Below are 17,488 nucleotides of genomic sequence, written 5' to 3'. Positions count from 1 at the left end.
CAAATAATCCTCAAATTTATATGGAACCAGAAAAGACCTCGAATAGCCAAAGGAATATTGAAGAACAAAGCCAAAGTTGGTGGCATCACAATTCCGGACTTCAAGCTCTATTACAAAGCTGTCATCATCAAGACAGCATGGTACTGGCACAAAAACAGACACATAGACCAGTGGGACAGAATAGAGAGCCCAGAAATCGACCCTCAACTCTATGGTCAACTAATCTTCGACAAAGCAGGAAAGAATGTCCAATGGAAAAAAGACAGCCTCTTCAATAAATGGTGCTGGGAAAATTGGACAGCCACATGCAGAAAAATGAAATTGGACCACTTTCTTACACCACACACGAAAATAGACTCCAAATGGATGAAGGACCTCAATGTGAGAAAGGAATCCGTCAAAATCCTTGAGGAGAACACAGGCAGCAACCTCTTCGACCTCAGCCGCAGCAACATCTTCCTAGGAACAACGGCAAAGGCAAGGGAAGCAAGGGCGAAAATGAACTATTGGGATTTCATCAAGATCAAAAGCTTTTGCACAGCAAAGGAAACAGTTAACAAAACCAAAAGACAGCTGACAGAATGGGAGAAGATATTTGCAAACGACATATCAGATAAAGGGCTAGTATCCAAAATCTATAAGGAACTTAGCAAACTCAACACCCAAAGAAGAAACAATTCAATCAAGAAATGGGCAGAGGACATGAACAGACATTTCTGCAAAGAAGACATCCAGATGGCCAACAGACACATGAAAAAGTGCTCCACGTCACTCGGCATCAGGGAAATACAAATCAAAACCACAATGAGATATCACCTCACACCAGTCAAATTCAGGTGTTTTTAACTTGCTCATCTATTTTGCTTCTTTGCCCCCTACTCTCTCAAATTTACTGCCTCTACTTCATAATGTTTCAAGGTAATCTGGTGAGACAATTTTTGCCTCCCTGCTGTATAACACAAAACAAATTGTTCTAGGAGGCTGTGGAAGTGAGTTATTTTTCCATGGTCCATGCTCAGTAAGAGCATCTTTCTTGCCTATGGAATGTCCTGCAACTTATTTCCTTTCCAAGTAGTCAGTATACCAGTGTAGTCCCATATGCAAAGACTGGAGTTTGATGTATTTCATCCTGCCCACACACACACTGTATGTGTAATAGGCTAGGGACAAAAAGTCAAGAATTTGAGGAAGGGGTCAGAAAACATGAAGAAGTTGGTGTAATTTCCCAAAATAACAGGCTTTGTGAGTGGATATTATGGGGACATGTGCCGGCAGTGCCATTATTTCTTGCCCTTTGTGGTTTTACCATCCCAAGCTGGTAGATCTTTGTAGCCATAGCATATGAATCATATCCTTTCCCTGTCCCAAATGTCTCTTAAGGTTCTAATATGGAAAAATTCCATTCTGCTATCTATATACCCATTAGTTTGTCCATTAATTAATGTCCAAGCTATCTGCTGAGCACTGTGCTTTGACCTTTGTGTTTGTAATTGCTACATTTGCTACTGTACTGCAGGTGGTGAGATTAGAACAGGGCATTAATCTCTACATGACTAGGCCTTTATGGATATTTAAGGTAGTGTATGCTGCTTTTGCCAACTTCCTTTGGTTAGCTGGTCTGCTAAGTTTGGACTACCATTACTTAGGCTGCTTTTTCTCCAGCAGAGTCAATGATATCTGCGTTTTCTGATAACTTAGTTTCCCTTGGTCTGAACTGATGTCATCTTCTCCTTTTTATGTTTTCTGAATTAAAACTTTCTCTAATTAAGTTTTTCTGAAATAGTGGTCATGAGACCACTGCTTCAGAATTACCCACAATAATTCCTGTTATAGATTCCTACATATTATCTCAAATTTAAGGAATCAAGAACTCCAAGAAATTAGGCCTTGGAATCTGCTTTCTAGTCACACTGACATTAAAGAACTCTTGTTCTAATTGTTTTTCTTCATTCCAGAAAGACACCTGAGTCCTCTTTGATCTCATTGTTTCCTACTTCTAGAGCATTGTAGAGTCTCTAGGAGATGCTTCAGAGGATCTTTAATGTACCTAGGAATTAGCTGCTAGTCATTTGAGAGAAATACTCTGAACCATCAAGGTAATTAAAGCAAATGTATATCACCTATGCCCTGAGGAGTACAAGGGAAGTTAAAAAGAAAATGTGTGGACGGTGCCTCCTGCAAACACAGTTCCACCCTATAACTAGAACTGAATGCCAGTCTATAATCTATTCACTAATAGCACTTCTCCCATTTCAACCTCAAGTGCATGGACTTGTCACTGGGGTGGCTTTCTCTATCCCAGTTCATCTGCTCCATTGAACTGTTGAGACAATTTTACCTACAAAATAACCTTACAAACACCTGGACCTAAAGACAGAGCTGGGAAAGGAAAATTGATTTCAATTTCCAAGTGTAATGGCTAAAGGTTGACAGTGTACTCTTAGGGTGTAGAATAATGTTACTTTGGAGCATATCCTGACTCCCAAGGTCATGTACAAAGCATGCCTAATAAGATGCTGAAAAATAATAATCTCATAAGGGAGTGTTTCTAAACTGTGGAGGTGCCCTGCAGATGTTTAATGTAGTTTGTATACTTAAAAAGCATCACTCAAAAAAAAAAAAAATCATTCACTTTCCCCTGAAGTTACTAGCCTTGTAAATAGCTACTAGTGGATACACAGGCAGAAATTCAAATAGTAGTTAAATTAGAAAAAAAAAAACACAAATGACCCAACGAATCACTCTGTTAATCTCAGATAACCATATTATTCATAGTTAAGGCTGGGATGATTTTGACAATGGAAAGGTTGCTATTAATCAAGCCAGGACAATAGGTATAAACTGGTGTATAAGGAAACCTTACTTACCTGCCATTTAACCTTATTAGCAGACAAGCTCTGACATAGAGTCTCCTTTTTTATTACAGGGAGCTATACCAATCAGTATTCTGGAATGCAGAAACTCAAATAGATTTGAGGAGAAGATAAATATAAAATCAGCCTGTTTTTTCCCTTTGTTCTGAATGATAAGACAGCTGCTTTTTTATTAGTCAAATGTGAACACTGGGAATATGATGGCAGGGACTAGATGACCCATAACAGTGTTTTTTAGCTGATAACAGCCAAGTGAAGGGTTATGTACATTATTCTATTTGAGACCATCTGCTAAGCAGTTCCATTACAAAAAAGTAAGCTTGGGTTGCATATGGGCCTTTTTTTTTTTTCCATTTTATTTATTTTTTCAGCGTAACAGTATTCATTCTTTTTGCACAACACCCAGTGCTCCATGCAAAACGTGCCCTCCCCATTACCCACCACCTGTTCCCCCAACCTCCCACCCCTGACCCTTCAAAACCCTCAGGTTGTTTTTCAGAGTCCATAGTCTCTTATGGTTCGCCTCCCCTCCCCAAACCATAAATGACTCTTAATCTCACAAAACAAACTGGGGGTTGCTGGGGGGAGGTGGGATTGGGAGAGGGGGAGCGGGCTATGGACATTGGGGAGGGGAGGCATATGGGCCTTTTAAACACAAGTTTGGCATCAGGATTTGGGGTATTTGAAGCCCAGTTAATCTCAGGAAGACACTTTACCCTTCAATTCTTTGCCTATATTATTTCAGAAAAATAACACACTGCACATTTTCTTAAAAGCTCAAGCACTCACACACAAGTGCCTGTGCATGCACAGTCATGCACACTATTGTAATACCTAATGACTAAACAGACTGATGAGGATATGAGGATCTAGTGATAAGAGAGTATGTCCTAATGTCAGATCTCCAGGATGGAGGTTATCATTTTGTTCCCTTTCTTCTACAATATACCAGCTGTTTAGGGGAAGAATTTGTATCTTTAGGGGAGCTGATGGAGGGACCTGATATGAATATTCTTCTTGATCCAGACCCTTTCTTATTTTTCATTGTCTTTCCCACTTTCTTCCCTGTAGACTAGATCTTCAACTTAGAGCAAGCTGATTCATAAATTTCCAGAGAATGAGTACTTTTCTATCCTCTCATAGAGGATATAGTTGAAGTGGTTTTTCTATGCAAAGATATGGTTTGATGATCCCTCATAGAGCCCCAAAGCCACACTATAAAAATTGCCTAGAGCTTCTGTTCTTTGACTTCCATGGGTCCCTCTAGGACTCTTCAGTGTCTGTATCACTGGGTCATCTGAAGTTTGCCCAAGATTTAGCTGCCTTTTGTAGAGGATCATTTTCAGAACTTGATAGTGAACTTTCAGGAGCTGATGTGCAAAGAGCATTTAACATTGATTTCCTGTCTGTGCTATTAGTTTCCAAGGCTTAGACTGCTCTAAGGATATGAACTAAGATTTTGCAAATCTTTTGTAACTCTTAATTACCCCTTTCTGTCCTATGACTCTCTCTGGAGAGTAGCAGAAAGTTGCTAGGTGATTGAGATTCTGCTTTCTTTCTTCTTTACAATCTTAGAGCCAGGCAGCATTGTCCCTTACCCTCCTAGTAGACCATGGGAAATACAAAAGTTATATTACAGGACCAAAATATATTGGAGTTTGAACACACTAAAGAAGTCAGTTCATCTAACTCCTTCTGCAGAGATCTGCAGTTGGGGCACTCCCCTGCTTAGGCTGAAATTTGGCTTTGGAATTAGAAGTGAAGGAGTTCAAATTAAATTAGTCTTAGGAATATCTTATCCTCTTTAACTGTTTTTGTAATCACTATAATCCTTCTCTTTCTTTTTGCCATCTCTCCTAACATCAGCCATAGACCTCATATTCCATGCATACTTTCCTTACTGTCAGGATTTGATCAGGTAATGGCTTCGTCTTTGTTGCTTCTATTTTTCACAGCTACAACTGGGAATTTCACAGGCCTAATCTTTCCCCAAACTGGGTTAAACAAAGAATCCTACTTGTATTTCTCTATAACCTCATTCCACTATGCAGAGAAATAGAAAGCATTGACTCCTGAGCCACAAGAGGCCTAAAAGGTTAGAATCTGCCAAAGATAGATAATCACTAGTTTTTGTGCATCTCACATCCAAACCAACATGCAAAAACTCTTCCTCCCCCATTCTTTCTCCAAATTAGAATTCACTGTTTTTAATTCTAGTTAAAAGACATCTCATTATGCCTTGTGTTATAGTACCTGTCTCTCCCATTGAATTGTTAGTTACTTAAAGGAGGTGGGACAATTAATTAGTCATCTCTGTGTCTCTAACCAGTAGTGTCTCTATGTCTACCAGTAGTGTCTGATACAGAGTTGTATCCAAATAGTTCATGGAATTGAGATTTAAGACATTTTTAAAATGGTCTGTCTAATGCACACCAGCATAATGCTGGATACCACATTGATTTCACAAACAGCATATATAGGTTCCTAATTATAAACTCATTCTTTAGGGGCACCTGGGTGGCTCAGTGGGTTAAAGCCTCTGCCTTCAGCTCAGGTCATGATCTCAGGGTCCTGGGATCGAGCCCCGCATCGGGCTCTCTGCTCGGCGGGGAGCCTGCTTCTTCCTCTCTCTCTCTGCCTGCCTCTCTGCCTACTTGTAATCTCTGTCTGTCAAATAAATACATTCTTTAAAAAAATAAACTCATTCTTTAATTAAAAAATGTCAAATCAAAAACTAATCATGTACTATATGTTGGCCAGTTGAACATAATAAAAAGGAATTCAAACACACAAAAAATTGTCAAATGACTACTATGTTTTAGGTATTACAGAAATAGCATGGATTTTTAATAATTTTAGTTTAGAGAGATATAGCATGTGTAATAGAAATGTTACATCATATTCTAGGCCTGTACTTCACTTTGTTGTTGATTAAGCAAGCCCCTACTTAATTTACAGTCACATGGCAACCTCAATTCAAATGAATAAAATTTCAAGTGCAAATGTATGATTCTTACCTCTGTATCTCTTTTTCTAGGGCCCATGATACTCCCTTCACTTTAGCTCTAATCTCTCCCCACATCTCCCATCACCTAGCAATAGAAGAGGACTCGTCTGCCTATTATGGGTGGGGGACATGAAATCAAGGAAGTCTTTCTGAAGGAGGCTGCATTTAAGCTGGGGCTTTATGGATAGACAGAGGTGAAGGGAAAGGATATCCAGAAAGATACATTAGTAAGAACAACAATACAAATAACGTAGGGAAGTGGTCACCAACTTTCTCTGAAATGGGATTAACTGGTGTGTCTAGGGTCTTTATAAAAAGTCAAAATCCTGACACCTCTCTCCATTTTCAGAGATTTTGAATAAGGAAGGTGTTTCTTTTTTCTTCCTTCTTTTCTTTCTTTCTTTCCTTCTTTTCTTTCTTTCTTTCTCTCTCTCTCTCTCTTTCTTTCTTTTCCTTCCTTCCTTCCTTCCTTCCTTCCTTCCTTCCTTCTTTCTTTCTTAAGCTTATCAGTCCCTTTCAACCATCATCAATCTTGGAAAACTTCTAGTTTTCCATTTCTGTGAATTTCTCCATACTCTTTCCTGACACTAGGCTGTCCATATTTTTCCTTATTCCTAAACAAGCAGACTATTGTAGAGACACAGTACATTTCTTCTCTCTTTCAAAAAGTCCTTCTTGACCAAAGCTGCTAGATGTGTGTCCTCACTTGTTCTGAACTCTGATTTAAAGCATTGATTGGCCCTGCCAAGAATTTGGAAGCTAGTCTTAACAGCTTGTTGTAGACAGTGAAAATTCTAGGTTGAGGAAAATCCTATCTTTTTCAAATTTCCCATACCACTTTTTATAGTGTTTTATGCATAGTACACAATCAGTAAATGTTTAGTAAATTTAGTGGGTGTAGTAACTGACCATAACCAATACTTCACTTAGTTTCAGTGGGGAGTTTTTGGTCTAAGTATATGTGCAATCATAAGAACTTCAATAATGGAAAAAGAGAATGAATGAAAGCAGGGTCTTACAGATTTTCTAGCTTGAATCAGGGCCTGAGTAGTTTATAATGGATTTAGAACCTTTTTATGAAAGGCTTCCTGGCAAGGAAAAATCATCCATCTCTGTAGTAGTGATTTTCTCGTTTTCACTATTAGAGTTGTTTAAGTCTGAAAACTATGCCAAATATGTAAGGATGTGTGTGTGTGCACATACTTGTCTTTGCATATTAAAAGCATACTAAAGAAAGTGCATTCTTTGTTATCTTGCACCAAATTTTTTTTGCATATTTAATAAAATTCACACCCAGGAGTTCATGCCTTCATTTTATTGTTTTGTTTGGTATCACCTTTGAGGATGAGAGAAGTTACTTTGTCCCTTCTGAAATTTTATATTTATTGTTTATTTTTATAGGGAAGGTAGATATTTATTAAAGGAAAAGAACACATTCTGGATCAGCATTCCCATCACTTTGAGGAAAATATGTGATCCTTTAAATTTTTCACTTAGGGCCAAAAGCCTGAACACTTTTAATATCATTCTATTTCTGGATCACCATCTCTCTAGAAGTTTGGGTGTTGGTATTGGGATTAAGGGAAGGTTTTATCCATCAGTGTCATGTTTCTATGCATCTCTAAGTATTTGGTTTCCCCTCTCCTCTTGGATGGATGGAAAGATTGTCTGGGCAATGATGTATGAGCATATGAGACATGTATCACTTCAGCATGGTTGCATTTAGTTGTTGGCACTTAACTCTTCAGCCTTCCTTTCTGCAACAAGATTGTAGAGGCAGGTGTTCACATGGAGGTCTAATAATAAGCTATCTTGTAGAAAAGAGCTACCCTGGAGAGTTACCTGGACCTATAGCACATTTTGTATGAGTGAAATTTAAATAAATTTTGCTGTTGAGAGAAGCTGAGAGCTGAGGATTCTTTATTATTTCAGTGTAGACTATCCTATCATATAAGCATCAAAGAAATACTGTTTTTGTCTTGATGGGTATCACTTTTAGCCAAAGAAACATGAAAGTTATTTCTATCTTTTGTTTTTTTTTAATCATTTTTTAAATAAATATATAATGTACTTTTAGCCCCAGGGGTACAGGTCTGTGAATCACCAGGTTCACAAACTTCACAGCACTCACCACAGAACACACCATTCCCAAAGTCCATAACCCCACCACACTTTCCTGATCCCCTCCCCAAGCAACCCTCAGTTAGTTCTGTGAGATTGAGTCTCTAATGGGGAGCTGATTACCTACCAAAGAACTCTGATCACTCATGAAATCAGCCTGAGAGCAGAATTACACAAGTCTGGATCTCTACGGGGGCAGAAGAAGCCAGTGGGTAGGTAAAGCGGAGTGGGAACATCAGACTGATATGGGAAGATAAACAGAAGGGGGAGGGAGTCACCAGAGGTGACTGATTGGAAAGTAATACCCCAATATGAGAGTGCCCTGTGACTGGGGACCAGCATTAACATGGAGTCTGGTTGAAAGCACTCAAAAAGAGCAAAGGATTGTGGGGGGGAATTATGGGAATCGGGGCAGCTAGGGACAGGGGCTTAAGTCCCCAGACCCAGGACAGCCTCCCCTGGTGCTGAGCCAGAGAGGGTGCGGAGGAGAAATCAGCTCTTGGTCCCTGAGCCGCCAGTGTGCCCGAGAACGCGTGGTGTCCAGCTCTTGTGAGGGGCTGGGAGACTCTCCAGAGGGCAGAATGCCGGGCCCTGCCATCACAGCCTGAGAAGCGTGTGCCCCACACCCTCCCCTGGGAGAGTGCACACAGGCACCAGCCAGGAGCTCTCCGACCCAGAAAGACCAGGACCTCCCCGACCCAGAAAGACCAGGAACTCCCAGCCTCGGCCAGCAGGAAAATCTCAGTGTGTGCGATCACTGCTTGGAACCTCTCTGGCAGTCTGGAGCTGCCCAGACAGCCGCCGCTGCCATGGTTTTGGATACAAGCAGAAGATCCTGCATCCCCAGGACCGTGACTCAGAACCCACTCTGTCAGTGGCCAAGGGGGAATTAATGCACTCTCCAACACTCACAGGCGAGCAGGCTGAGGCTTCTCTCTGAAAAGGAGGTCGGGGTGCAGTTTGCTTTCCTCTAAACCTCCAAAAACTATCAAAAGCTGTCAAGGCGAGAGAAAACAGATGAACAAACATAAAAACCTCCAGAGAACAAAAGCCTGAAAAAACCGGTTTCCTCAGAGCCCACCCCCTTGAGGGGGGCAGAGGACTTAACTCAGGGACTTAGAGGACTTAACTCATCATTGACTGAAAAACCACCTGGCAGGCCCCTCCCCCAGAAAACCAACCAGGAAAGAATAAAAAAAAAGATGACAAGAGAACAACCACCACTACTTCATAGATACAACTTTTATTTTTAACTCGTTCCCACTATTCTGGTTCATTTTTTAAAAAATTTTTAATTTTTTTATATAGATAATTTTTAACCTATTTACCATCACAGTGAGATGTCCAGTACATCAAATTCCATAATAACCTTCTAACCTGAAATTTTTAATACATGCACCGATGATTTTCTATTTTTTAGATTTTTTTAAAAAAATTAGTTTAGTTTAGTCTAGTTCATTCTTTTTTTATTTTTATTTTCTAATATTCATATAGAGTTAAACTTCAAGGTAATCCCCTTTCCCCAATCAATGCTAGCCCTATAGGTAAACCAATTTTTAATCCCCCTTTATCTTAGGAAAGTTGAGTCCTTTAACAAAGATATCAAGATACACCCAGGAAGAATCAAAATAAACTTCCTCACCCACACTGAGAATTTATAACCACTCTCCCATCTTTTCCTTCCCCCAGTGTTTCTATATATTTGTGTTTGTCCTGATAGTATATAAATATTAAACTGGGGTTCTTTTTGACGAGGTTCTTCCTTTTTTTTTTTTTTTTGCTTTTAAATATATACATATATTTTTTCTTCCTCTTGTCATATACTTTTATCTGTCTTTTTGTTCATCTGTTTTTGTTTGTATACTTCATATATCTTAACTTGGGGCCCATTTGGGATGAGCCTTCTCTTTCATTTTCCCTTTTATCCCTGTCTCTCTCTCTCTTTAGTTTTTCTCTTTTCTCTCATTTGGGTGGGGAATCCTGATTACTCAGAAGTGTTCCAGGGTACACCTTGACTGCACCATGGCTGATATATCCAGCTACATCCAATCAGTCATCTCTCACCAAAATGACTAGGAGGAGAAATGCCCAACAGAAGAAAAATACAGTGGATGGGCCTTCCACATCAGAGCTAATGGCTATCGACATAGACAATATGTCAGAAAGGGAATTCCGGCTAACAATTATCCAGGCAATAGAAGGTTGGAGAAAGCCATAGATGACTAAATGGTATTGATTAGGGCAGAATTGAAAGACACCAGTTATGATGTTCACAATGTTAGGGCAGAATTGAAAGCCACCAGGGATGATGTTCAAAATGCTCTGAATGAGTTCCAATCTAATCTAAATTCTCTAAAAGCTAGGGTAACTGAGACAGAAGATAGAATTAGTGATCTGGAGGACAAACAGAGAGAAAGGATCAGGAGGAAGCTTGGAACAAACAGCTCAGAAGCCACGAAAACAGAATCAGGGAAATAAATGATGCCATGAAACATTCCAACGTCAGAATTATTGGAATCCCTGAAGGAGAGGAGAAAGAAAGAAGTCTAAAAGATATAGTGGAAGAAGTTTTCTATGAAAATTTTCCCAATCTCACGGATGGAACCAGCATTCATGTACTAGACGCAGAAAGGTTTCCCCCCAATATAATAGAATCTCGAAAGATCTCAAGACACCTGATAGTAAGAATGACGAATTATAACTGTAGGCAGACTCTCTTGAAAGCTGCTAGGACAAACAGGCTCCTTACCTACAGAGGAAAGCCCATCAGAATAACATCAGACCTGTCCAAAGAGACCTGGCAAGCCAGAAAGGGTTGGCAAAATATATTCAGGGCACTAAATGAGAAGAACATACAGCCAAGAATATCCAGCAAGACTGGCATTCAAAATGGATGGGGAGATAAAGAGTTTCCAAGAACGGCAAGGCTGAAAAGACTATGCAACCACCAGCCGACACTGTAGGAAATATCAAGGGGGGTTCTATAAAAGAGAAAAAATCCTAAGAATATCATTGAACAGAAATATAAAGACAGTCTACAGAAAGAAAGACTTCAAAGGTAAAACGATGTCAATAAAAACGTATCTATTGATAATCACTCTCAATGTGAATGGCCTAAATGCGCCCAAAAAATGACACAGAGTTGCAGATTGGATAAAACGACAGGACCCATCCATATGTTGTCTACAAGAGACCCATTTTGAACCTAAAGATACACCCAGACTGAAAGTGAAGGGATGGAGAAGCATCTTTCATGCCAATGGGCCTCAAAAGAAGGCCAGATTAGCGATTCTCATATCAGATAAATTAGATTTTAAAGTAAAGACTGTAGTCAGTGATACAGAAGGACACTACAAAATTCTTAAAGGGAATATCCACCAAGATGATTTAACAATTATAAATATCTATGCCCCCAATATGGGAGCAGCCAATTACATAAGAAAACTCTTAATCAAGATTAAGAGTCATATTGATATGAATACATTAATAGTAGGAGATCTTAACATGCCTCTCTCAGTAGTAGACAGATCATCGAAGCAGAAAATCAATAAAGAAACAAGAGCATTGATTGAAACATTGGAACAGATGGACCTCATAGATATATACAGAACATTCCACCCTAAAACAACAGAATACTCATTCTTCTCAAGTGCACATGGAACCTTCTCCAGAATAGACCACATACTTGGTCACAAAGCAGGACTCAAACAATACCAAAACACGGATATTATTCCCTGCATATTCTCAGATCACAATGCTTTGAAACTGGAGCTCAATCACAAGGAAAAGTTCGGAAGGAACTCAAACACCTGGAAGCTAAAGACCACCTTGCTTAAGAATGCTTGGATCAACCAGGAGATCAAAGAAGAACTTAAACAATTCATGGAAACCAATGAGAATGAAGATACTTTGGTCCAAAACCTATGGGATACAGCAAAGGCGGTACTAAGGGGGAAATACATAGCCATCCAAGCCTCATCCAGAATACACCAGCTGTCTCTACACCTTAAAGAACTGGAGAATCAACAACAAATCAAGCCAACTCCACATGCAAGAAGGGATAATCAAGATTAGAGCAGAGAACATTGAGGTAGAAACCAGAGATACAGCAGAACGTATCAATGAAAGTAGAAGTTGGTTTTTTGAAAGAAAAAGATTGATAAACAATTGGTCACATGAATCCAAAAGAAAAGAGAGAAAGCCCAAATTAATAAAATTATGAATGAAAAGGGAGAGATCACAACTACCACCAAGGGAATAGAACAATCATCAGAAATTATTACCAATAGTTATATGCCAATAAGCTAAGCAACCTAGATGAAATGGATGCATTCCTGGAAAAATATAAGCTCCCAAAATTGAACCAGGAAGAAATTAACAACATGAATAGATCGATATCTAGTAACGAGATTGAAGCAGTGATCAAAAACCTCCCAAAAAAACAAGAGCCCAGGACCTGATGGATTCCCTGGGGAATTCTACCAAACTTTCAAAGAAGAAATAACACCAATTTTCCTGAAGCTGTTTCAAAAAATTGAAGCAGAAGGAAAACTTCCAGACTCTTTTGATGAAGCCAGCATCACCCTGATCCCCAAACCAGGCAAAGACCCTACCAAAAAGGAGAATTTCAGACCAATATCACTGATGAATATGGATGCTAAGATTCTCAACAAGATCCTAGAAAACAGGATCCAGCAACACATTAAAAAGACTATCCACCATGACAGGTGGGATTCATCCCTGGGTTACAAGGACTGTTCAACATTCACAAATCAATCAATGTGATAGCACAAATCAATAAGAGAAGAGAGAAGAAACACATGGTCCTCTCAATTGATGCAGAAAAAGCATTGACAAAATCCTGCATCTGTTCCTGATGAAAACGTTTCAAAGTATAGGGATAGAGGGAACATCCTTTAACTTCATAAAATCTATCTACAAAAGACCCACAGCAAATATCATCCTCAATGGGAAAAAGCTTGCAGCCCTCTCATTCAGATCAGGAAAACGACTAGGATGCCCACTCTCACCACTCTTGTTCAACATAGTATTAGAAGTCCTAGCAATGACAATCAGACAACAAAGAGAAATAAAAGTTATCCAAATCGGCAATGAAGAAGTCAAACTCTCTCTCTTCACAGACGACATGATTCTTTATATGGAAAACCCCAAAGACTCCACCCCAAACTACTAGAACTCATACAGCAATTCCGTAATGTGGCAGGATACAAAGTCAATGTACAGAAATCAGTGTCTTTCTCATACACTAACAATGAAAACACAGAAAGGGAAAGTAGAGAATCGATTTCATTTACTATAGCACCAAGAACCATAAGATACCTGGGAATAAACCTAACCAAAGAGGTAAACGATCTGTACTCGTGGAACTACAGAACACTCATGAAAGAAATTGAAGAAGACACAAAAAGATGAAAGACCATTCCATGCTTTTGGATTGAAAGAATAAACATTGTTAAAACATCTATACTGCCTAGAGCAGTCTATATTTTAAATGCCTTTCCGATCAAAATTCCACTGGTATTTTTCAAAGAGCTGGAGCAAATAATCATAAAATTTGCATGGAATCAGAAGAGACCCCAAATTGCTAAGGAATGTTGAAAAACAAAAACAATACTGGCGGCATCACGTTAACTGATTTCAAACATTAGTACAAAGCTGTGATCACCAAAACAGCATGGTACTGGCATAAAAACAGACACATAGACCAGTGGAACAGAGTAGAGAGCCCAGATATGGACCCTCAACTCTATGGTGAAATAATCTTCGACAAATTGAAAAAATATTCAGTGGAAAAAAGACAGTCTCTTCAATAAATGGTGCTGGGAAAACTGGACAGCTATATGTAGAAGAATGAAACTCGACCATTCTCTTACACCATACACAAAGGTAAAGTTGAAATGGATAAAAGACCTTAACGTGAGACAGGGATCCATCAGAATCCTAGAGGAGAACATAGGCAGTAATATCTTTGATATCAGCCACAGCAAATTCTTTCAAGATATGTCTCCAAAGACAATGGAAACAAAAGCAAAAATGAGCTTTGGGGACTTCATCAAGATCAAAATCTTCTGCACAGCAAAGGAAACAGTCAACAAAACAACGAGGCAACCGGGGCGCCTGGGTGGCTCAGTGGTTTAGGCTGCTGCCTTCGGCTCGGGTCATGTTCTCGGGGTCCTGGGATCGAGTCCCACGTTGGGCTCTCTGCTCGGCAGGGAGCCTGCTTCCCTCTCACTCTCTCTGCCTGCCTCTCTGCCTACTTGTGATCTCTCTCTGTCAAATAAATAAATAAAATCTTTGAAAAAAAAAAAAAAAACAACGAGACAACCCATGGAATGGGAGAAGATATTTGCAAATGACAGTACAGACAAAAGGTTGATATCCAGGATCTATAAAGAACTTCTCAAACTCAACACACACAAAACAGATAATCATATCAAAAAATGGGCAGAAGATATGAACAGACACTTCTCCAATGAAGACATACAAATGGCTATTAGACACATGAAAAAATGTTCATCATTACTAGCCATCAAGGAGATTCAAATGAAAATGACTTTGAGATACCACCTGACACCAGTTAGAATGGCCAAAATTAGCAAGACAGGAAACAACATGTGTTGGAGAGGATGTCGAGAAAGGGGAACTCTCTTACCCTGTTGGCGGAAAGGCAAGTTGGTACAGCCACTTTGGAGAACAGTGTGGAGATTCCTGAAGAAGTTAAAAATAGAGCTTCCCTATGACCCTGCAATTGCACTCCTGGGTATTTACCCCAAATATACAGATGTAGTGAAAAGAAGGGCCATCTGTACCCCAATGTTTACAGCAGCAATGGCCACGGTCGCCAAACTGTGGAAAGAACAAGATGCCCTTAAATGGACGAATGGATAAAAAGATGTGGTCCATATACACAATGGAGTATTTTGCCTCGATCAGAAAAGATGAATACCCAACTTTTGTAGCAACATGGATGGGAATGGAAGAGATTATGCTGAGTGAAATAAGTCAAGCAGAGAGAGTCAATTATCATATGGTTTCACTTATTTGTGGAGTATAACAAATAATTTGGAGGACATGGGGAGATGGAGAGGAGAAGGGAGTTGAGGGAAATTGGAAGGGGAGATGAACCATGAGAGTCTATGGACTCTGAAAAACAACCAGAGGGTTTTGAAGGGTCAGTGGTGGGAGGTTGGGGGAACCAGGTGGTTGGTAATAGGGAGGGCACGTATTGCATGGAGCACTGGATGTGGTCCAAAAACAATGAATACTGTTACACTGAAAAGAAATAACAAAAAATAAAATAAAAATAAATACCCCAAAAAACCCATTACTTTCACATATTGAAAAGAAAAAGTGTCTCTAATGGTTTTTCTCCCTCCCTATCCCATCTTTGTTCCTTTTGAAGAGGTTGCTGCCTGTGCTCTCCTCAAGGATTTTGATGGATTCCTTTCTCACATTGTGTTCCTTCATCCATTTTGAGTCTATTTTCGTGTGTGGTGTAAGGAAGTGGTCCAATTTCATTTTTCTGCATGTGCCTGTCCAATTTACACAGCACCATTTATTGAAGAGGCTGTCTTTTTTCCATTGGATATTCTTTCCTGCTTTGTCGAAGATTAGTTGACCATAGAGTTGAGGGTCTATTTCTGGGCTCTCTATTCTGTTCCATTGATCTACGTGTCTGTTTTTGTGCCAGTACCATGCTGTCTTGATGATGACAGCTTTGTAATAGAGCTTGAAGTCCAGAATTTTGATGCCACCAACTTTGGCTTTCTTTTTCAATATCCCTTTGGCTATTTGAGTTCTCTTCTGGTTCCATATAAATTTTAGGATTGTTTGTTCCATTTCTTTGAAAAAAATGGATGGGACTTTGATAGGGATTGCATTAAATGTGTAGATTGCTTTAGGTAGCATAGACATTTTCACAATATTTGTTCTTCCAATCCAGGAGCATGGAACGTTTTTCCATTTCTTTGTGTCTTCCTCAATTTCTTTCATGAGTACTTTATAATTTTCTGGGTATAGATTCTTTGCCTCTTTGCTTAGGTTTATTCCTAGGGATCTTATGGTTTTGGGTGCAATTGTAAATGGGATTGACTCCTTAATTTCTCTTTCTTCTGTCTTGTTGTTGGTGTGCAGAAATGCAACTGATTTCTGTGCATTGATTTTTATCCTGACACTTTACTGAATTCCTGTAGAAGTTCTAGCAGTTTTGGAGTGGAGTCTTTTGGGTTTTCCACATATATTATCATATCATCTGTAAAGAGTGATAATTTGATTTCTTCTTTGCCAATTTGGATGCCTTTAATTTCCTTTTGTTGTCTGATTGCTGAGGCTAGAACTTCTAGTACTTCGTTGAATAGCAAGGGTGATAATTGACATCCCTGCTGTGCTCCTGACCTTAGCAGAAAAGATTTCAGTTTTTCTCTATTGAGAATGATATTTGAGGTGGGTTTTTCATAGATGGTTTGATAATATTTAGGTATATGTCCTCTATCCCTACACTTTGAAAAGTTGTGATCAGGAAGGGATGCTGTACTTTATCAAATGCTTTTTCAGCATCTATTGAGAGTATCATATGGTTCTTGTTCTTTCTTTTATTAATGTGTTGTATCACATTGATTGATTTGCGGATGTTGAACCAACCCTGCAGCCCTGGAATAAATCCCACTTGATCGTGGTGAGTAATCCTTTTAATGTACTGTTGAATCCTATTGGCTAGTATTTTGGCGAGAATTTTTGCGTCTGTGTTCATCAAGGATATTGGTCTGTAGTTCTCTTTTTTGGTGGGATCCTTGTCTGGTTTTGGGATCAAGGTGATGCTGGCCTCATAGAATGAGTTTGGAAGTTTTCCTTCCATTTCTATTTTTTGCAACAGTTTCAGGAGAATAGGAATTAATTCTTCATTAAATGATTGATAGAATTCCCCTGGGAAGCTGTCTGGCCCTGGGCTTTTGTTTGTTTTGAGATTTTTTTTAAAAGATTTTATTTATTTAATTGACAGACAGAGATCACAAGTTGGCAGAGAGGCAGGCAGAGAGGGAGAGGTGGAAGCAGGCTGTCCACAGAGCAGAGAGCCTGATGCAGGGCTCAATCCCAGGACCCTGGGATCATGACCTGATCCGAAGGCAGAGGCTTTAACACATTGAGCCACTCAGGCGCCCCTGTTTGGAGATTTTTTTTTTTTTTAAAGTTTTTATTTATTTACTTGACAGACAGAGATCACAAGTAGGCAGAGAAGTAGGCAGAGAGAGAGGAGGAAGCAGGCTCCCCACTGAGCAGAGAGCCTGATGCGGGGCTCGATCCCAGGACCCTGGGATCATGACCTGAGCTTAGGCAGAGGCTTAACCCACTGAGCCACCCAGGCGCCCCCTGTTTGGAGATTTTTGATGACTGTTTCAATCTCCTTACTGATTATGGGTCTGTTCAAGTTTTTTATTTCTTCCTGGTTCAGTTGTGGTAGTTTCTTTGT

The sequence above is a fragment of the Meles meles genome, chromosome X (genome assembly GCF_922984935.1).
Source record: "Meles meles chromosome X, mMelMel3.1 paternal haplotype, whole genome shotgun sequence".
Taxonomy (NCBI): domain Eukaryota; kingdom Metazoa; phylum Chordata; class Mammalia; order Carnivora; family Mustelidae; genus Meles; species Meles meles.
The sequence above is the reverse complement of the archived record's forward strand: the minus strand, read 5'-3'. Positions refer to the sequence as shown.